The following is a 23,399-nucleotide window of genomic DNA, read 5'->3' as shown; positions in this document are numbered from 1 at the left end:
ATTCACCCGAGCGCCACCTAGCCGTTTCAAAGAGAGTTACAACAGAGCCTAGTTTCGCTTTTGTTTCGTCAACCAACTCTACAAAAAATAATGGCATTTTTCTGTAGATGCCGTTCTGGTATTTCTTCAACCAAATGTCTTCAAAACATGCATAAAACTTTGGAAAAAGATTTGCTAATACCTACTAACAAATATTAATTTTATTGCAAACAAATGACAATCTAAAACAAATGCCTCAAAATGTCACTGAAATTGTCAAGCTACAGAATCGTAGCGCTACGAAAACCATGGTTCGTACAAAAGCCTTACTAGTGTCGCTATTCCCCGACAGATGGCGGTAGAGTAGCGGCGTAGGTAAAGCAGTCGATAGCAAGCTCGAGTGAGCTTTCAAAGCTCCACCAACCACCGTAGAGTACGCGTTGCATTTTGTATTGATATTTTTCACCACCCGGCTTGATTCTACGGCTTTTGGAGGCAAAATGGTAAGTTATTTTGTTATTTGTACCTCTTTGTAGACTCTACAAATGATAAATCAGCAATGAGAAGGTAAATTACATGAGGATATGTAATGAATTCTTTTAAAAATTTGTTAAATCAATCTTGGGTGTGTATTGATTTTTAGTAACCTGAGTCTCAATAATTTTAAATTTTGATTGATAATGATTTAAGATATTTATTTATTTTATACATAATTAAACGTAATGATCTTAGCTACGGCCAGTTGCGTTGTAGGTAAGTAATTAAATTTTGAGTTTTAAAACCACCTTACTTACATTAAATACCATTCAAACATTAACATTTTTAATGCCGTGTATGTGACTAAAACCTCAATAAGACGTCAAAAATGGAATTACTTATTTATATTATATTGAGATGCCTTTGACGGTTCAATAAGTATTTACTGTTGATTGAAAACTTGGGGTTTTAATATTACTTGAAATAAATAGGGTCTCAACAATATTCATCTATATGATCTTATACTCCATAGACCAGAAGACATTAAGCTTTTTAAGGAAATAGTATTTAAACCTATCTTTAAAAAGATAATATAATTCAAACAGTCATTTACCTCCCTACATTGAACCACTTTAAAATGTAACAAACCTTATGACTTCCAAATCCTTTACTGCATTTTAGATCTACATGTTAAATTTATTACTAAACTCTTTTTTCTAACACTACTGCATTTTATGTAAGGTACATACAGGCCTAACGCATTAGTGAAAGCGTTTTGTGTTTGTGCACAACCGACTGCCTTTTAGTAAAATAATCCCATATTATGACCATAATCCTATAGAGCGAAATCATAATCCTATTTGCAGCAAAAAACGCTTCTCAGAAACTCAGTCAACTCCTATAATCTGTTGTTGAGTAGCGATTGCGTTATTCTCATAAAAACCGTTTCGAAATTTATACCTGGCTTCCATGAATGGCGATATTTTAGTTTAAGGTCCGTTTAAAAAAGGAAGAATCAAAGATGGCCGCAAAGGCACCTTTGCGCCTGCGCCAGCCGATGGAGTTGCGCATTTTGATTGAACGAATGCAGGCTGGCTGCGTGGTTACAAAGTACTATGGGTTCTCGATTCGGAATCGCTCTTTCTGTACGAAAAAAAAAACTGTTAAATTAATAAGCACCTTTAGAGAACTGTCATTAAACATCATACAGCAATATTTCATGCTACAAAAGAAGACTTTGTGTTTGTTACATGAAGTTTTTTGGTACGGTATAAAAATGTGGAGTCCCTACTCCTCGAATGCATTGAAAGTAAATTTTGCAACACATTTAAAAAAGAACAATAATCGCACGGTGTAAATCTAGGATCTCAAAATATAAGTCTAATCAAAAGTTAAAATTCTATCAATTCTTATCTTTTGGATTCCTTTCTAAAGCATTTGCCCCTTATTTTATTCAAAATCAAAATCAAAATCAAAAATNAACAAAGACAATGTATTAAAGAATATCTTAATTTAATGAGCATGTTAGACTACGGCCTCATTATAATCTGCCTACGGCTACTACGGGCAAGGCCTTGTAACGTAGCGCCTTAGAAGTTGAGCAGCGCCATCTAACACAAATGCGTTGTACCATCTACTGCGTAGTACAAAAAGGAACTGGTCGTGCTAAAACTCACAGTTCTTGGAGACAGTTTTCTTTGATAAACTAATATTTTTGTCAATAAATATTATATGGCGTATACAAATAGCAAATACAATCATGGCGTTATAGAGTCGTTTTATACAACTCTACTAGGTATACTAGAACCATATGAAATAGCCAGCTGTGTCAAAGTATGTCAATATTTGCACTCAGGGTTATCGTATTTGAGCTCATCAGTTGGCGCCACTGTCTTAACTTACTAGCAAGTGACAGGACCTTACTCTACAGTGGCGCCAACTGGACAAAGCTAATATGGTAGTCATCATTATCAGGTTGGCGTCCATGTAGTTTAAGACATGTGTACATAGTGGACTGCTAAGGACGGTTTCGAATACCGCAGGAGGCAAAAATGTTAGTGGAAAAACGTCATTTTAAAGCAAATCAACATACAACGGCTTTAGCATGCAAGGTTAATCGGGTAACTTTATTCGGGTCGATATCTAGACAAGCTTAGACAGCTAATGAAATTAGTGAAATAGTTTTAACAAGTTTAGCCGAACTAAGATACGCTTTAAAATATCCAATAGCCTAGGATTATTAGTGCGTATTACCAGGCAAAGCCTAACTCAACTATCACTAGGCAATAATATAACCTTGACTCCATCTCCAACTATGATTTGATCGCTCACAATCGGCAGCAAATGGATGTTGCTTGGCTGCAAGCGCCAGCGCGACGCCTCGGCCTGTATTGAGCGATGATAAACGACCGGCATCGCAATGACATGACAGCCGAACCTGCGAGGGTACCACGTGCTCACAAAAGAGGCGAAAAATGCGAAGGTTGCCTTAGTTTGTAGGTCGGAGCTGCGTATCGGAGGCTGGACCTATAAATCATTCTGTCTGAATATTTCGCTTTATGTTATGATACGGACGTTGGCACGAAAATGCGTTGAAACTTTAATAAAACGCTTTTTCAATGTGTGTATCAAAATAGAATTGATTGATGGATGGTGCGGAGTGAAATCCTACTTCAGTATACCCAGCTAAGTTCAGTAGTTTTTCCAATTTTCTTATTTGGAAATACGAGATCTGAACTGCGGTTACTAAGTTGATATTCACCAAATGTTACATTAGTTATTCACTAATCTTTAATAGCAGTAAAATTCTTAAGTAGGTACGTACATATTTATTTTTTGATAAAACTAGATATTAATAGGTACTCGTGGATTAGAGAAAATAACATAGCGTAAATCCCAGGACCAGGCTATGTTATTTTCACCAACATTTTTGCTGAAATTTTTGCACCACTTCAAAAATGACTCCATATTGGCTAAGGTTATGATGCTGCCTTATAGTAAAATAAATGTTTCTAGTGCTACCTACTGCCCAAAAGTTAACTTTCAATACTAACTAAACTGTTAAATTATTAATGTTTTAGTTTTTACTGCATCTCCAGGTATTTCTTTTACCAAAGATCCAATTCATTCCGCAAAGCATCACATTACAAACAGGTTTTGTTCCATTTGTCGGCAGAACAAGCGGGCAACATAAATATCCATTACAGTATCGACTATCAAGGTGTACTTAGATCAATAGTAATGAACGCATGATTGATGGTACCCACGATTGTATTGCTATCTCCTTGTGTAACGTTTTCTTTAGCGGAATTAGTATGAGGCTGTTTTGTACAGACGTAGGTATAATTTTATAGAGATTTTTGCAGTCTATTGGAAAAGAAAACAGTTATTGGAGAATAGTTTTAAGATTTCAAAAACATTTTTTATAAAAAAAAAATCTGCATAAGTGAAAATCTTTCCTTCAATTTTAAAATTCTTCTCTCCTACTGATGGAAAATGACTGAAATCTGTGTGGACGAATGGTAATACCACCTGGTCTAAAATTCAGAGTTCCCGGGTTCGATTCCCAGAAAGGGAACATTTTGTGCTCTCTTTAGTTTGTGGTAGGAATTGTTTTATGTTCGCTTATGTAACTACCACCCTCTTACTCTGTCATCATGACATCTGTCGCCTTAATGTTATTAATGTTGTGAAAAGGCAATGCAGCAAGTTCCTCTGTGATTGAGGATTCCGGGTGACGCTCGGTTCCACTATCGGCTTATCATCACTTTTCATCAGGTGAGATGCATGGCAAAACAGGGAAGCCGTTGTGTCCATAAAAAAATCTTAACAAGACTGTGCCGGGTGAAAATACAAAAAAAAATATATAAAAAAACTGCACCCATTTTGAGCAGAATTTAAAAATACTTACGCAAACAAAATATCCGAAAGTGCAAGCATCCCAACAATCCGCTAAGTTGAATGCGTTCTTACTTCTTACATACCTCGATGTGTATCGTCCTGTCCTGTCGCATACAATGAGTAATATTATTAATGTTAGTCTGTCCATCCGATTGTGGACGAGAGAGAATCGAGATACCCCGCATTAAGGTGTGTTCGGAATCGCGAATCATTTCTCACTCCGTGTGATCGTTTTGACAATTGTGATAAAATTCCTTGCATTAGTTTTTGAGAGATCATGTCCTGTGTCTCGGATGAAGGCTGGCAATGTTAGAGGATTAATCATCAGTTTGGATTGGGATCATCATTCATTGTTTTCTTGACAGTTACAATGCGAATTATTAAATTAGATGAGAGTTAATTCAGAACAAGCTGAGGTTTGATGCAATAGTATCATTAGTTGTGTTAATTTCACGCCATTTTCATCGCAACAATTTAAAACATGTGAAATCTAAAATATTTTTGTTTTACTCTGTAGTACCTTCATCATCACCATTTCAGCTATAGGACGTCCAATGCTGAACATAGGCCTCCCCCAATGCTTTCCATGTTGATTGATTGGTAGTGGCCTGCGTCTAGGCTTTCCCTGATACCTTTATGATGTCATCAGTCCACCTTGTGGGTGGACGTCCCACGCTGCGTTTCCCGGTACGCGGCCTCCATTCCAGAACCTTGCTCCTTGTAGTACCTTATAACAACTGAATTTTAGAAACTTCAGACTTTCCAGATAAGTAGCTGATCTGATTTTTAGCTGGAGGAGTTTCCGATGGTAAAGTATGTATTTTTTTAATTAATGATTTAAATGGCAATTTTCAAGATTTCGGGTGCCTCGTGACCCTCTTCATAATCTTTGAAATTTACCGGGATACCGTAGCGGGTTCGATTCTCGCCTAATGCAAATATTTTTGAACATATCATATAGAACCGGGTAAAAATATCGTTTTATTATAAACATATTTAAGTGGTTACTAGGTAACTTCTTTTAGACTCTAGGAAAATTTAGCAAGAACATAAAAATTAACAAACATAAAACTCAGTGCTATTTTCACTGACATCTAGCCAGTCACTTACCAAGCTTACTCTTTCAAAAGCACACTCTTCAGAGCTATCAAAGCACAACCATTCATTCACCCGAGCGCCACCTAGCCGTTTCAAAGAGAGTTACAACAGAGCCTCGTTTCAATTTTGTTTGGTAAACCAGCTCTACAAAAAATTATGGCATTTTCCTGTAGATGCCGTTCTGATATTTATTCAACTAAAAATGTATTCAAAACATGCATAAAATTTTGGAAAAAGATTTGCTAATCCTAACAAATAAGTTATTTCAATGCAAACAAAATTAAATGACAATCTAAAACATATGCCTAAAAATGTCACTGAAAACAGAATTGTAGCACAACGAAAACCATGGTTCGTACAAAAGCCTTACTAGTGTCGCTATTCCCCGACAGATGGCGGTAGAGTAGCGGCGTAGGTAAAGCAGTCGATAGCAAGCTCCAGTGAGCTTTCAAAGCTCTACCAACCACCGCAGAGTACGCGTTGCATTTTGTATTGATATTTTTACCACCCGGCTTGATTCTACGGCTTTTGGAGGCTAAATGGTAAGTTATTTTGTTATTTATACCTCTTTGTAGACTCTACAAATGTTAAATCAGCATAATATGAGAAGGTAAATTACATGGAGATATGTAAAGATATCATTTAAAAATTTGTTAAATCAATCTTGGGTGTGTATTGATTTTAGTAACCTTAGCTTCAATGATTTTGGGGTTTTGACAGTAGTGAATAGTAGTGATACATACTAAGAATATTTTAATTTATCCCGTTTGTATTGCCTATCTACTTAGTTTTGAATTTTAATAAACCACCACTACCACGTTAAATAAATACCATTCAGATAATGATTTTTTAAATATCGTATAAATTACTTAAAAAATCACAAATAACAGTTAAAAAATATAATTTATTTTTTAAATATTGAGATATTGACGTCACGGTTCAAAAAGTATCTACTTTTAATGGTTTGGAATAGTAATAAGCGTGTAAGGGTTAATTGAAGACTTCTAGGTTTTAATATTACTTGAATTAGGTAAGTCTCTACAAATACAATACTCGTCTCTAACATTTTATACTCCGCTAGAGCAATAGAAATTATTGTGTTTTATAAGAAAATTGTATTTACAGATATGTAATGTAAATAGTTTTTAACATTCATTTACCTCCCTACATTGAACCACTTTAAAATGTAACAAAACCTTAAAACTTCAAAATCCCATATTGCAATTATTTAGGCCTACACTTATTGTCACATTTATGCATAAACCCTTTTTTCCAACACTACTGCATTTTATGTAAAATTTTATGTATAGGCCTAACGCATTAGTGAAAGCGTTTTGTGTTTGTGCACAACCGACTGCCTTTTAGTAAAATAATCCCATATTATGACCATAATCCTATAGAGCAAAATCATAATCCTATTTGCTGCAAAAAACGCTTCTCAGAAACTCAGTTAACTCCTATAATCTGTTGTTGAGTAGCGATTGCGTTATTCTCATAAAAACCGTTTCGAAATTTATACCTGGCTTCCATGAATGGCGATATTTTAGTTTAAGGTCCGTTTAAAAAGGGAAGAATCAAAGATGGCCGCAAAGGCACCTTTGCGCCTGCGCCAGCCGATGGAGTTGCGCATTTTGATTGAACGAATGCAGGCTGGCTGCGTGGTTACAAACTACTATGGGTTCTCGATTCGGAATCGCCCTTTTTTTTCTTTCGAAAAACTGTTAAATGAATAATTAACATATAGATTTGTTTGTTACAATGAAGATTTAAGGTCATTCACATAAAAATGTAGAGCCCTTGTAAAATGGACAAGATAGAATGAAAATTAAGTAGTTTTGTATTTTTGGTCCTTTTTTGTAAAAGTTCATCTTCAATTACTTAAAATAACAAGTAAAATCCCACGTGTAATTTTATATAAAGAAATAATAGTAGTGAATGGTATTAAACTATCACTCGAAAATATTTTGAAGACTATCTAAATGAATCAATATTTGAGTTTAATATTTCTTTGGATTCCTTTCTAAAGCATTTGCCATTTATTGAATAAATTTTAACCTTTGTAAGGGCAACAAATTACAATTAGATGCTAACAAATTACTTTCGAACCCCATTGCTAAAAAAGTTATCATGTAAAGACTATGCGTTTATTTAATTAGTTTATTTAATTATCAAAATCATTACTTAATAACTATTATAATGTAGCAAGTAACCAGATGTGAAGCCCAGCCAGATACGTTCGCTTAAACTGTTGATTGTGCATGACATAGTACCAGTTCATGACTCACATTATTCGATGTTAAAAATAACACTTTCCACTACCTAATAAAAGTAGCAGTGAATAGAATATTAAAAAATCTACAGCAATACTTTATCTTTTCAAAAAGCTAATTTCAAAACCAACTGGCCAGTTTAATTCTAAAATAAAAAATAAATCTCAAGGAATTTCTTTTCAAAATTCAAATTCAGAATGAACACTAAACGAAATGCTGGCCGGTTATACAATTTAAAAATACAATGTCAATATTGAACGCAAAGTCAGTTAAGACCGGCTGTTTTGTTCGAGGGGAGAGATTAAATTGAAATTCCTTTTTTGAATTCACCAATAGGGGGAGGGGTGACGCGGATTGGCTCTGCGCGTCCGAGCAAAATAATCCGTCGGCTGATTGACGTGGGGCATGCACTACAGTGGAGAGCTTTGTATCGATTTTGTGTTCGTTTATTTTTGGTACATAAAGTTTTTTGGACTAGGTACTTTTGTTGATATAGAAATCACTCTCCGAATCAGATTTACGAGTACATACCTAATAATACGTTTAATTATGTATATTTTAATCTTCCATGTAGCTTAGGTCGCGATAGAGAATGTTGACTCCCAAAAAATTACACAATCTAATTTTGAATGTTAGTTGGTAGTCAAATACTTGAGTAGCAAGAACTCTATAATAAATTGGATGAATAGTCTAGACAAAAAATAGGTATTGCATTCAAATAGTCTGCTTGCAATGGAACAAGCACCCAATGCAATTTACTAGTCGAAAAATGTCGAGTGCAAAAATAATAAGTAAAACCAAATTCACACGTTTCAAATTCTATCACAAACATCGAAGGAAAATTCAACACGAACACAATCCAATAACTTTGGGTGTTATAGAGTTCTTTAGCACGCGACTGTACTCGAAATTGATCTACAACGAGATGTTCGAACTTTAAAATAAATTCGATTTCGTTCGTTCGGTCGTTCGAGTGTAATGAACTTTAGGATTTGAGTTATAATTTTATTCTATTCATGTTCGATAAGGTTTCGTTAACCTTTTAAATTCAAAGTCAGACGTATAAAACCTTTTTTTTATTTTTTTTTTAATAAAAGAAAGCACTGTGAAATAAGGGATTGGTATCCAACCCAAGTTTTACTTCTAATAATAGGTAATGTAACGACGAAAACATATTGGTTGCTCCAAAATAGATCAATTGAAGACCCGACCACGCCTTAACATGTATTAATAAGTCCTAGATAGCCCAATCTCAATGATTAAAACACATTTAGTTACTGGGCGTAGTTCGGAATAATTGTCTAAGTTTGGCCTTACTCCATACACAATAGAGCTCAATTTCGCGGGNTTCGCAGGACGTTGTTGATTATGGAATAGTACGTGTTGAGTCAGAGACCGTGAACACGAGACAACATATGGCATCTTGTTAGTCGGACACAGGGTATTAGTGAGGTAGGTAGAGACGATTATAGAATCTGTAGTGGCTTAATCGATTGTCTAAGGATCGACTTCATTAATTAATTAGGCCCTGAATGTAAAACATGAATTTCTATAAGTACAATCAAAAATACGTCATCTTTGCGTGTGATACGTTCATAGAACTAAGTTTATGAAAAAGATGTTGCATTGCGTAACATAAGTAAATAAATTAGTGTTTCACTAGCTCGCTACTGTCGAAACTCTATAATTATGACATTGACTCTTTATCAATTAAACCATTTTAAATTTAACTAGGTACATCACGAATCGAATCCAAAGACAAAAGCTCTATGCCACACAGTAGTAACTTGTAGAGAAAACATACGTAAATTTTTCAAAAGCTCCTTACTTCAGTTCAGTGTTACTTACTGTAAAGAATTGTAGAGCCAATGTTAATTCTATGAAAAAAATTATCGATCCTAAAATCGACTATAAATCGATTATAACACTCGCATCGACGGCAACGACTACGCATAGGGTATCAGCACATCGCTACCGGATGTGTCTTGTCGGATCTGTAAGGCGTTGTTCACACTGGTACTTTTATTTTAACTATTCAATCACGTTAAAGACAACGAGTCACGACGACTTGATACATTGTAACGAAATAAATAAATAATAATAAAGTATAATACGTTAATTTGTAACCAGAATTTAACTCGTGAATTAACCAAACATTATATTAGTTGCTTTACGTGATCTTTTGCAGTTGATTTGCGATTTTTTACTTTATAAATAGCGAGTGTTACCAATGATAATTTTAATTCCGGAACATTAATTATTTTCCTCAATATATTATTTGTCACCTATAAGTACTAAGTACTCGTACCATACGAGTACCAATTTTACACGTTGCGTAGTTTCCAGTACTAGATCCTTTTGGTGGTCAGTGTGAACGCCGCGCTACCAACTCCTACAAACGAGTTTGGTTACGTCATCCGCGACTCTAGCTAACGGTTCAACTGTCAATACTTTGTAATATTTTTATGATGCTAAACAGGTTTTTTATTTGATAGTCTAGAAAGAATAGGCAATCAAAGTTGTGACTTTTATTTCGCGATATTTTAATTATTTTTTAAACATGCGTAGGAATGAAAAGCTTAAATATGGACATTATTTCACTAGTTTTATGTTGGTTTTACACGAAAAATAAAAAAAATGGAATTTTCAACTATGCTAATTGCTAACCCCTTTAGAAAAATTCAAAATATTTGCTAAAATCTAAACGTCCTTAATTAAAAAGCTACAAAATTGAGTAAATAATTTTAAAACTTCAGCATGTTAAAGTGTTGAATTCGAAATGTTACAAAACCGTGTGTAGTGGTAATAAGTGTTATTTTTCACTGTACCTCAACTTCCAAACAAACTCAATTACAAGAAACCTTTTTATCTCGAGTATTTCCATTCAAAATAACGTGTTTTCAAAAAGTTTTCACACAATCTCACCAGCCTAACTTCATACAGTAGTACCTTTTGTAGTTATTATCGGATTTCGGAAAAGCATCCCCCCGTTATTATTAGGTCTCGCGGAGCTTGTTAGCCCCGGGTAGGGTTGCCAGGCATCCGGATAAAGCCGGACATAGTTAGGCTTTTTGATTGCGTGTCCGGCCAAAATAACCGATGTCCGGCCTGTCCGGCTTTTGTTAGGCTTTTTATTTGGCTGCCGCGCCAGGCAATAGTTGAGCCACAGAATAAGGCACGCACGCATCAGGACGTTAGGCAACCGATGATGATAGTACTCACTCGTGAGCTCACTAATTGCATGTCCGGCTTTTAGTGTAAAATGTCCGGCCAAATGAAGCACATAGTCCGGCTTTTGTGTTATTGGACCTGGCAACCCTAGCCCCGGGTATGGGGTAAGCAAATCTGGGGAGTTGGGGAAGTGGGAAGAGGGCGGGGGGCGAGGGTGTGACGTAGGCCTGTCTGTCGCCGGTCGCACTTCCCTACGCGCACTGTCGCTGCCCCACGCTTCGCGCCTCCGGTGAGTTCCATTTTCAAATGGTTCTTTTTTTTCTCATTGATAGCGAGAATATTTTCAAAATGTGCCAGTATTTTTATGGAATTTAGAACGGGTATTATTTGTTTTAAATAATTTGACGTTAGGTTATTGCTAAATTGATCTGAAAAAAAACCGTACCAATTCTGCGATGTCAGAGAAAAATGTAACTACCTACATACTTTTCTAACGTACTTTAAGTTATTTGTACAAGTATTTATTTACGTAACAGGGTCTTATTTTATGATAACGTTTTATTTTACTTTGTATTGCAGAACCCTCATCCAGTTCACCGAGGGAGACACCAGATCGATGTTGCCATGGTGAGTTTTGTAAATAAGTAATTATTTTGCATTTTATGACCGACGAAGAACATTTAATTATGTAGTATCGTCGTGCCTGGATAGAGTTTGTAAAAGTATTGATTATCATGATACGACTATTATGTACTTTTTGATATAATTAATTGAGCTCAACGTCGTATCGTCGTCAATAACCAATATTTAATTTTGTAATAAGTTATTGAGAAACAAAATTGACTTTATCAAGTTATCGATTTTGAGGCGCCCAAGTATTAAGCGNGTATAGTATTGGACGAGAATCTAAACTTTGTCGGCCATATTGATAAAGTGTGCAGCAAAATCAATAGATTTGTCTTCGTTTTAAGGCGACTAAGAAAGGTGACGTCTCTCAAAGTAACCTTGGCTGCCTATTATGGATATGTCGCCTCCAATATCAATTATGGTCTTCTTCTATGGGGCAATAGTATCCATATAAATCGGGTATTTATCGCACAGAAAAAGTGCATACGAGCAATTTGTGGTAAGGGTCCATTTGAATCATGCAAACCTTTGTTCCTTAAGCTGAACATACTTTCCGTCCCGGGTATGTATATCTTGGAAGTATTCAAATTTGTCAAGCAACATCCAGAACTATTTAAAACGGCCGCCGAGGTCTATCCTCGACACACAAGAAATAGCGACAGGCTTGTTCTGGATCGTCAATTACGAACGACTTTTTGCCAGAAAGGTTGTTACTGCATGTGTGTAAAACTGTTTAATAGGATCCCAAAGCAATTCAAACAAGGATGTTTAAAACTGATGACCAAGAATCTACGAGATTGGCTGATAAAAAAATGCTATTATAGTATTACGGAATTCCAAAATGATAATGTATGTTGACTTTTTGTGATTTGACTATTTCATAATTTGACATTATATTATTTGTTCTATGAAAATACTGTTAAGGATAATAAATTTTAAATTGACATGATAAATAATTACCTAATACGGAATACAATTATATATGAGTGGTAATCGTTAATTTAATAATATTGTACTATCTAATTGAAAACTTATTGTAATTTATAAAAAGTCGTTTTAAGACGAAAATTTGCATGCTGTGTCATCATAGTTAAATAGGTGAAAGCAACATTTATCTCTTTGAAACACCTTTTTGTAAACCCTATTTATTGCAAATAAATAATTTGAATTTGAATTTGAATTTGTAGAGCGAGTAAATTTATATCCTGGACGCTGCAGGTTATGCCTTGTAGGTATATATACTGAAAGGTTGTTTTTCCCATAATGTTAATATTTAATAAGTTATAATTAGTGATTACCCAAATTGAATCATTATAGACTCGGTAATTAATTACGAAAAATATGAATACTGATTAATTCCACTTAAACTTGATCGGACGGAGCTGATAACATACCTACTACTTGTGCATACTTTTTAATTTAATTAAAATTATCGTTCGATTCTGAACTCAAAACCTAAGTAATATGTACTGCTGAATATAGAACACCACTACTAGTCGCTTCAGAAGAAATAACGTCTTTTTTTTCAATCTCTACCTTTCAGAACTTACGGCATACAGAAACACGGTGGTATATTATTATGTTTACCGCTATTTTTGTACAAAATTAATCGTAAAAGGTACACTTTTGGAAATGCCAGATTCGCGGGGCTCGACAAATGACAAATGATGACATTTAGGACGGGTGTAGACAGGCGTGTTATGACAAATGAAACCAGCCGGGGAAATCTGTTATCGTTGAAGTTAAGATTTTTGATATTGTACGTTTTCTATTTATTTGTAGTACTTTTTCTTACATTTAAAAATATATAAAAATTCTTTAAATAGCCTTTTGATATTAGATACTTATCTTGTGGAAATCATTGGGGGATGTTGCCTATGTTCAGCAGTGGACGTCCTATGACTAAAATGATGATGATGATGAATTGATACTTAGGTAGTTTGAAACCATTCAAGCTTACTAGTTTTTTATGCTAATGAGGAATTAAAGTACCTAATATTTTTATTAATAGGCTATTTTCAATGACCTTTCGAAATGAAAATAACTAAAACGACATAACGAATCTTATTCGGGTCCTCCGTAAGTAGCAAAGCAAACTAACCCGACGCGTGTAATCCACCGAAATCTCTCCGCCAATATTGACAAGCTACCGAGTCAACCTTCGATCAATTACTCCGTCCTCGTAAAAGACCGCAGCCTGTATCGAGGGCCAGCTCTCCATCAACCCAACCAATCCTAGAACACATTCAAATCGAGGATTGTATTATTTTTATTGTATTATTTATGTTATTGGGCCATGACGGAGTCTGCGCGAGCCGCCGCGTCGATAACAAGCCCCGCACTACGCATGTGCGGAACCCAGCCTTTGATAATATTCTGATTTCTCCTTTTATGCATGCTAATGCGTTTTATCAAAAAGGCCTGACCTTTCTGTCTCCCCTTCTCCATTAAAGGCGTTTGACAAATACGCATTACTCGTATCTAAGGACCGTTTCAACGACTTGCCACTTGCGGGAGTTAATGGCGCACCTTATCAAAATAAAAGCCGTAATTTTCATTTACGATTGGGTCCTTAGTACTGGAATTATTATCGTGGTAATCTTTATGTGCCTAGATGAATCGTAATCTTCCTTATCTTTGAGATCATGCATCTATAAAATTGTGCATAGGGCAGGATTTTATTGGATCAGACTATAAAGTGAGCTTACGCAAATAAGCTAGTTTTGCTAGCTTTATATTCTATTAAATACGTCGTCTCATACTTTACTAGAAACGGTGTTTGAGATTCAGTCAAAGTCTCAAAGATTCAGAGTTATAACAATAAGTTCTAATGCATAGAAACACACCAATGCATAAAAATAAACAAACCAATAAAAGAGTAAGTAGGACTTTCTGCAATAAATTGTCTTTTAAAGAACAATTACTCCAATCACAAGACACAAATGAGAAGTTAGAAATTAATTAATTATTGTGCCGTTAACGGTATTATTAACCTGCCACATTCAATGGGAGGCTATAACTCAAATTTATGGTCGTAATAATGGTACCTACCGATAAAGCGAAAGCACATGTACTAAATATTCATTGACGTAATCCTGCACAGGCTTTACCTCACATTCAGTCAAATAAATAACAAAATAAACATCAAGGAGTAAATTTTGCGTTTCGTATAAACGAAATTCGTACAGCAAATGGTGAAAAAGTGAGGATTTTAAAAGTAATATTTCAGGGAAAAGCAGCGGCCCCAAAACTCCCCCTTGGGAGAGTCGCGTGACAAACTTGTATCAGAATTAATGTATTTTTATTACTTGCCAAGTTATTTTCATTGTCATTAAAACTTCCAAAGTTCATAAACTGGCCTGTAAATAAATAATACGTTCTCAAGCATCGCGTGTCTCTCTGAATTATTGTTCAGCGATGGCACATCAGACTGCCTTTTTGTTGCAAAATTGTCTTTATTACCACTACATAAGATGCTAGTGCTTTACTTGATGTGCCGTAGTCTCTACTTCTAGCTTTAACTCCACGCTGAATTTGTAGATTTACTTTTGTTTATTGCAGAAAGTAAAAGTAGGTAGTTATAAATATTCAGTTCTTCTAAATCATATTTAAAAATTATACTGCATTCGAAACCAAGGGCACTAATGAATACACATAGGTTACATGAATATGTGCCCTTGGCTTATGTTAAGTATCATTATGCTTCTCTTGAGCAACGTCTTTTTCTTTATTCTTGCAGTAAAAAGGTTTTAAGTTACTTGACAAAAATCTGGGAAATTTCAAATTTGGCTACACAGTGTTCACTGTTGCCTCAGCTAACAAGGACAATAAATTCTATAGATAATCCGGTTATCTTCCTCAAATAGCTTTATCAGCCTCTACAGGTGACAAACAAGAATAATCTTCCTGATACGATATTATAATGTGAACGCAAACATTTGGTGCGGCAGCTTCCGTTGCCTTAATCTGTTATCTGATAGATAATGCTCAGTTGGGTGGAAAGGAGGTTACTATAATATTATCAGTAATCTTGACTAAAACTTAAAAAAAGATTTAATAACCTACTAAACATTATAACGACTTTTTAAAATTTAATCACGTCTTTATTGCCACGCCTTATTTCTCACACCTTTTCTGCTATAACATTGCATAACATTAAAGATTTGGCGAAATCAATGATATGGGAGTTATAAAAGAGCTGCGCATGGGCAAAATCAATTTCATGATAAAAACGAACCTCAAATCTTGCATCTTAACGTCTTTAAGACTTTCTCCCCTTATCCAAGCAACAGATTGTAAAAGGGCAAAGCGCTTGCCAGAACAAACACAACTACATAATAAGAAGCGGAAGATGAATTTGGCGAACGACTCATGTTTAGGAAAATTATATATGAAGTTTAATAAAAAGGCAGGAAGCGGACAATAAATCCTGTGTCGCTGACCCCGTGACTTGAATACGTTACGTTAAACATACCAAACGTGTTTCGATGCATAAAAAATGTGCCATATGGCGTTCTACTGATAGCGCAAAATGTAAAACCTATCCTGAATTTATTACAAAAATTTAAATACATTTAGGGGCTACAGATACAGATAGTCCCAGAATGGTGAAAGCGAAATTCAATTTTGTGTCTGCAAAAATTCAGTTATGCTCTGAAGGATGAAATGTTTCGGCGTCCACTCCCAAGAAGGACGGTCGCAGAGCAATGTGGCAAAAATGTCGTTCAATTTATGCCCAAATTTTAGTCGGGACTGGTCCCTTTTTGTTGCCATCTGCGCGCCTCGACCCGAATCTCCAGACAGCTCCACCCTAAAAACCGTTTAGACGTGATTCTTATCCTTTCACTCGCCCGTCAAATCGCATAACGTTATCTCTGTCTAAAAGTTTGAACAGCCAGGACCTGTCGCCCGTCCCTTTTTTGCACACGCGGACAGATTGTTCTATCCTTTCTGACTCGTAGTAATTCGTGTATTTCCGCTTCCCACACGAATGGCAGCCATGTTTGGCGGGACTATCAAGTCAACGCCAGTTTGGCGCGTATCAAGCAGGACGAACAAGGTCGGTTTCCATCGGTGGAAGCTTTTTGTACAAAATTCAGTGCTTCTACAGTTTATTCTGAGTCATGACTTATGATTCCATAAAAATCGTTTCAGATGGTGCTCCATAGAGCGAGAGGGCCTGGAAAGATCAAAGGCAGCTGCGAAATGGTGAGCGCTTTCTAATACGAGAGACGTATAATTACATTATTTATTAATATTTTATGAGTAAAAGCGCCAGATCTCTTTAATAAAACATGTAAATCTTGCCCTTTGCGAGTTATTGAGATTCTCTTGGCGCCTTTCCAAAGAAAATTTTATCGCTCGTTTTTAGAGGCAATTTTCCGCCTATGTTATTAGCTTCTGGTTGGCAAAGTAGGTATAATAAAATATTCTGTTCGCGATATATCATTAACATAACAGTACATAGTGGCCTGATATTAAGGAATTATAATGAAGAAATTCTCTGAGGAGAAAAGTTCAAGTATGCCTGTCTGACGTCAAAAAAATCTACAGACAACTTTGCAATTCTAATGAAAGTCTGTCTTTACAGACAATGAGTTTTTGTTGGAAAGGCATATTTAACTTTTAATTGTTTTTCTTTTGGTTATTGAATTCCCAGAGCAATAAAACTATGACAAAAGGTATTCTCTACAAACGTTGTAAAATGCACGTAGAACAGGTAGTAGAAATCTTCTGCAGTCAAGTTTTTATTTAGATTTTTAGGTAGTTAATAAATTCTATATCTGTATAATAATTCTGATCTTTGGTGACAATTTCTCTAAGAATTTTCAACCAAAGTAATTCATACCTTCTTAATATCATTTGTTAAAACCAACAGCTGTGCAAGCAAACATTGTTCGTCTAACTAATATCATTGTCTAGACTCAAGCATATTCAAAGGCAAATGCAAATGACGTTCACAAGTAGTCACCCACATAAAATTGAATACACGATACTGTCATAGATCCTATCTTCGCGTGTAGTACGGCCACTGCGGGTTATGGAAATTTATTATTTTCTTTTACACCGTAATAGTAAAAATTTGTAAAAATTATACCTCTCATGACTTTATGTGGTAGTCGTCGGTAACAGAAGCTCACAGCCATTTTTTTTAGTTTTTAAAAAGATTAACTAATACTACTGTGCAATAACAAATTACTAATACTTAGTCCCGTTAGCTCCTCGTACTAAGCTAATAATATGTTTGTATATTTTACTAGTATTTTATAAATCAAATTTAAAAATTGTCTAAGAAACAATGCTTACGTTTAGAAACTGACAATGGCGTTATAGGTTTTAAAGTAGTACGTAATAATTTCTACAGGACATTTTAGCAAAAATCAAAGGAAGTGGACTTATGAAATCACAAGCATAACATTTCTCGTCTTTCATAGTTTCATTAGCAAGTACTAAAACAAAAGAACTGGCGCTTCTTCAGTTCCAATTATCAGCCACAGCGTATAATTTGTTCATTGGCACCTTAGACTCATCAGCTCCATCAAAGTTTCCCGCATTCCTCATGTATGAGTTCCTAATGTATGCTCTGTTCGTGGCTCGCACATTCGTATCGTAAACAGCCGACAATTATGCTGAACGGACTAACAAAATGTGTAAATGGAGCAATTACCGCTATGAATGTAGGCCTTCGTACAATTAGTGGCTTGCTAATAGTTTTCATCACCAAGCTTCGAGCGATACGCTCTATGAGAACACATCATACCGAGATCGGCTCTCGTGGTGGCTACATCGCTCCATTGTATTAATTTTATTTAAAATTTTCGCCGAATTGTTTGGAAGTTTCATTTTTTATTTTGGTTTCATTTCAGTTTTGGACAATCGGTGCGTCACAGGATTTCGAACGGTGAGCTTTTAATCGATTTTATTTTTAATTATAAGAAAGTACAAATATGTATTTCAGTTCTTAGTACTACTCCTTTTTTCGTGACAATGAGGCGCGGGTTCAACGGGGTCAGCTTCAGATGTCTTCGACTCAACAACAAGTCTTGAATATTGCGCAAAATTACAAAATATTTTACATTATTTAAATATTACTGTTCATAAATAACGTGATAGTAGTACCTAGTCTGTGTTGTTAGATTTATTTGACGTAACTAGGTCACAAGTGCAGGCTTCCTCTGTGGAAGGCTATTATGTGTCTGAAAAAGTGCAACGCTAAGTTTAAAATATTATATTTAAACGAGAGACGAGACTCGCTTATTATACTTTAAAACTATAATGGGTTTATAACGTGCCTTTTTTAAGTACAAAATGTCCTCTTACGCGTACTTTCTCTCATCTGATAATTTAATTATGGTGAGGGCATTGTAATTATTTTATTCCTTTCGTAGAAAAATAGCATAAATTTACAGAATACACGTCAAAATATGTGTAGATTTATTCGGTTCATAAAATACTCGTAAGTACTCATTCATTCCCTAATAAAATAAATGAATCCATTAATGACTATTGAATTTTGTAAGTTAAAATCTAAGATTCGCTTAGCAACTAGTGGGCCGAGCGCTCAACAGATTCGTCCAACAGCTGCTTCGATCGCCAGCCTAAACAGAGCTGTCAATTTCTTCGGAGTCTCAGAGTTTCGTTCTTGTTGGTCCATAGCTAGCTGGGTAGGGGAGGTCTAGTTAGCCTGGTCGAAGGGTCTAGACAATTCATTCCGTCCCGGGGGCGGCGCTCATTGCTGGCGTCCGGAGCGCGCATGCGTCCCCGCGCCCTCTGACCCAATTGCCAGTATGGCGGCCTCGCTCCACCAAGGTTGCCAAACTGACGAATTCGCACAGCACAGACGTAGTGACGCGACGCCATGCTCAGTGTTTAAAATTAGAATCGATTATTTGACGTGGGTCGCACGCTCATTTGTTTTAATCGATGGAGCCAGGACGCTGGAGGCAAGTGAATTTTAGTTGTGTAAGGACTTTTTATTTCATTATCAGTTCTATTTTAGTCTTTAATATTCTAAATATAGAATCCTTTAGAGTATTATAAGCATCATTGACTTTGTGTCACTATCCTCGATTTGATTCAATAGTCAGTTAATCGTTTTTAAATAGCCACACCCAATTTTCAAAATTAAAGTTATCAAAATTTTCTGATATACTACTCGTATCCAATAATGGTTATCTTTTTTGTTTCCTATATCAAGAATCCTGTTAAAAATGACGCAACGGTTGAGAAATGCACTCGTAACAATTGTTGGTGTGCACGAAAAATTAGCATACGCTATCTAAAACGTGAACTACCTTCCGTTGTTATACGCAATGGAATTTTTAGCACCACTTTCCCGATATCACTTTCAACTTGATCACGATTTATCCATTACTCATGTGGACATTGTGTAAGGTCTGATTCACAAGAACGATGAGGCAAGGATTTTTGCATGTCTTGTGCTTGTGAAATTTACATTCACACAATGAATTCAAAGTAAAGAGGAAATTTTATTTTGAACTTAGTTGTTGTGGATTTCAACTTCTGTCTCTCTCATTTTCACTGCACCACTCTTAACTATTAATGCTTTAAATTATAAATCTCTTTATTTGTAAAAATCTCGTAACGATTGACTGTACCTACTATATTTTTCATGATATGATCATTGATCAAAATTATCCAACAATTTATTAAAATATCATAATCTTTGTCGTTGCCACCGTCACAATCTGATCTCATGTGTACCGTACCTAAACTTGTTCAAACAACGTCGTCCTCACTTGTCTCCGGGGTTTACTCAAGTCCACACCAACACAATTACAATGATGGATTACGACAGCCAGCTACCGTCTGCCTCACGGTTAATAAGGAACAATCGGTGGGTGGCGATTCGATTATACAACAATCGATTAAATTCCGCGCGTGACACATTACCGTTTCATTTTGACCGATCGGTGTTTTGACAATTAGGTAACAAGTGTTTGATCTATTAGAGGTTTTGAATAGAGCCATGAATACGTATAATTTGTTTCTTATTTTTGGTAGAGATTGGCGTTATTTTTAAACTTTCCATTCCGCTATAAATTAGGTATTAGATATTTATCATGGTAATACCAGTCAGTATTGTTCGAGCTGAAACAATGTCATGTTGTGCCACTAGGGTTACAGTGTCCTTACTCTGTCTGAGATTTTGTTCATGATTAGACAAATAATCTGAGTATTTTAATTTATCTAATAGAGATTATTTATTCTTATTTTTTATTTAATTTGCTGTATGTTTCATTTCAGGTAGAGACTACTGGACCTTGCCGAGCTGTAAAAGAAGCATGGAAGACAGAGAAGTTTCATTTTTAAATTTCATACACGTTCAATCAATAGCTCTTCATCCAAAACCTTAAAAGCATACCTTACATTCGTGCTGTCGACTAGCAACAAGATCTAAAAGTTTGTCTATCGATGACATAAATCATCTTACCTTGATATAAAATTCCGTGAACCATTCATCTAAAATTCTAAATCATAGCACATGGCCCAAGTCTTAAAAGAAAACATAAAATGTATTACATACACATAAGTAGGTAGGTACCTAACTCACACATCCTATAGCACAGTAACCTTGTATGACGTTGTTATGACGTCTATTAAGTAAGTACGTCAATTGAAAAAATTAGTTGTTTTTAAATATCGTTAATATTATTATACCTACATTTGAAAAATGTCGCAACATGTTCTACTAAGTTCCTATTTGCAAATACTTATATGTAATTTAGGTATCATTAATTTAAAAACTTCTCTTACTTAATACTTCATCATTAACATCTCCTGTATTAATAAAGTTCATAGTTAATTCAACCACACCATATGGTATGGATAAACCGCCACCAGTCCGATACTGAACATCAGAAATATCTGGTTTTGTTTTGCCGACATCCATTGCTTTCCTTTGAGAACTGTAATCTACACTAATAACTATTATGTAGAGGAAAAAACTGATTATTTCTTTGTATGGAAAAGGCTCCGAAACTACAGTACCGATTTGAAAAATTCTTTCACCATTAGAATCCTAAATTGTTTCCAATGAACATAGGTTGTACGAAGTTCGCCAGGTCGGCTAGTTTTGTAAAAGATTTATGTACCTACATTCTAGCGGCCGCCCGCAACTTCGTACGTGTGGATCCCGTTTTACCCCTTTAGGGGTGGAGTTTCGTAAAATCCTTTCTTAGCGGATCTACGTCGTAACATCTACCTACATGCCAAATTTCAGCCCGATCCGTCAAGTGGTTTGGGCTGTGCGTTGATAGATCACTCAGTCAGTCACCTTTGAGTTATATAAAAAGATTTATTTTCCTTAAGCCCTTAGCTAGCTGCTTAGAACTCAATTTGGTGCCCATCGGCATCAATATTAGTGCCCTACATCTACCCTGTAGATCCGAATTTGTTTGAAGTGAGGCGACAAATTCGGTTCTAGAGAGGTTTGTGTGGTGCATGCACGGCAACGGTTCAAGACCACGAGATGAAGAAGATGAAGAACAGGATACTGGAACAAAGAAGAACAAAAGAAGCTTCTGGAATTTAGAATTTGTCTCTGTGATAGATTCGTTTTCAAGAGGCAAATGAGACGTAGATTTCGGAATATAAGTTTTCCCGTTTACTGAAAATATGCGTTACTTCTAAAACAAAAACGCTACTTTTGATAATGTTCTCTCATTATTGCATTTGATATTTTAAATTTATTTAAACAGTTTTTATTACACATAGTTAATATAATATTTTCATCACTATTTTACCTTGAAATATTTGGCTGTTAAACATTGCTGTGTGTTTTGGAACTAAAATGGGGATATATTCGTAGTCTAAACGTTGTTGACTTGTCATTTTTGCAAGCTGTTTAGTGTTTATTTGGGATTTTTTCAAATATATTTGTATTTTGCTTGGTTTTTTAAACTAATCACATCACTCTAAGGGTGATTTGAACCACGTAACTTTAACAATAACGATAACTGGCATTTTTTGTATGGAGTTAGACAGATTTTTGACGTTTGTTAAAGTCAAAAAATGTTGTAAATGTTATTATCTCATGTAAGTGAACTACCTGTTCTTATGAATAAGGATTCTTTAAACCGAAAATAAAGATGGTGCAACCCAGCTTAAAATGTAAACTGCACGTCTACAGTAATTTGCGTTTTATCTCCAGTACCTCTAGTAGGAAAAACTTTCGAGTTCGTTTCGTTGCGTATTCAAAGTGTCATCGAAAAATTTTGTATGAAAAATTAAACAGCGCCCCCTATATTATAGCCGCCCTAGGGGGCGCTGTTTAATTTTTCATACAAAATTTTTCCAAATTTCTTCCAAATGAATGTAAAATAGTTGAGTACCTAATATGTATTTGAAATAATGTTCTTAAATATTTAAAATGTGTGTACTTACTCGCTTTGTAAAAAACAATAGTAGCAAGTTGACATGATATTAGTCTTGAAGTTATTTGATTTTCATGTTTATAATAATGGTTTGATTGTTCAATAAAATTATTTTTCTTTGTGTGTGTATTGTTCTTCAATTTGTATAAAAAATAAAGTAAAAATACATGAAAATCTTAAATTATTTCTTCGTTTACTTTCTCCATTCCTAAATATCTTACCAGATAATAATTATATTGTCATACAAAAGTGAGTCTTGTGTATTATAACTTTATTTGTAAGAACTATTTATTAGTCTAAACAAATAAAGAAATTTTGACTTTGACTTTGACTTTACTTTTTTAAATGAATAAGCCATAGATCAGCCTTTGTTATGTGACTAACTAAAATAAATATTAGTGTTACTTTTTATAGTTCCAAAATGTTACTCTACAATAATAGACAAATGCGATGGTTTGAGAATTTGAAGTTACAATGATAG

The 23,399-nt window shown here is 35.1% G+C and overlaps 1 long non-coding RNA gene across 2 annotated transcripts; it reads left to right on the top strand.

Moving 5' to 3' along the window:
• The first annotated feature begins 400 nt into the window (after window positions 1–400).
• On the top strand, window positions 401–21,076 carry LOC114360215 (uncharacterized). Of its 2 annotated transcripts, none has more exons than XR_003656487.1 (5): window positions 401–482; window positions 11,475–11,522; window positions 16,677–16,730; window positions 18,389–18,423; window positions 20,790–21,076. It is a non-coding gene; the product is annotated as an uncharacterized LOC114360215 (long non-coding RNA). The 2 variants fall into 2 exon arrangements; XR_003656488.1 differs by lacking the exon at window positions 401–482 and adding an exon at window positions 11,136–11,184.
• Window positions 21,077–23,399: the final 2,323 nt, after the last annotated feature.

The sequence above is a fragment of the Ostrinia furnacalis genome, unplaced genomic scaffold, assembly GCF_004193835.3.
Source record: "Ostrinia furnacalis isolate ACB-3 unplaced genomic scaffold, ASM419383v2 OfSCF4915, whole genome shotgun sequence".
Lineage (NCBI taxonomy): Eukaryota > Metazoa > Arthropoda > Insecta > Lepidoptera > Crambidae > Ostrinia > Ostrinia furnacalis.
This window is presented reverse-complemented; position numbering and strand designations above follow the sequence as displayed.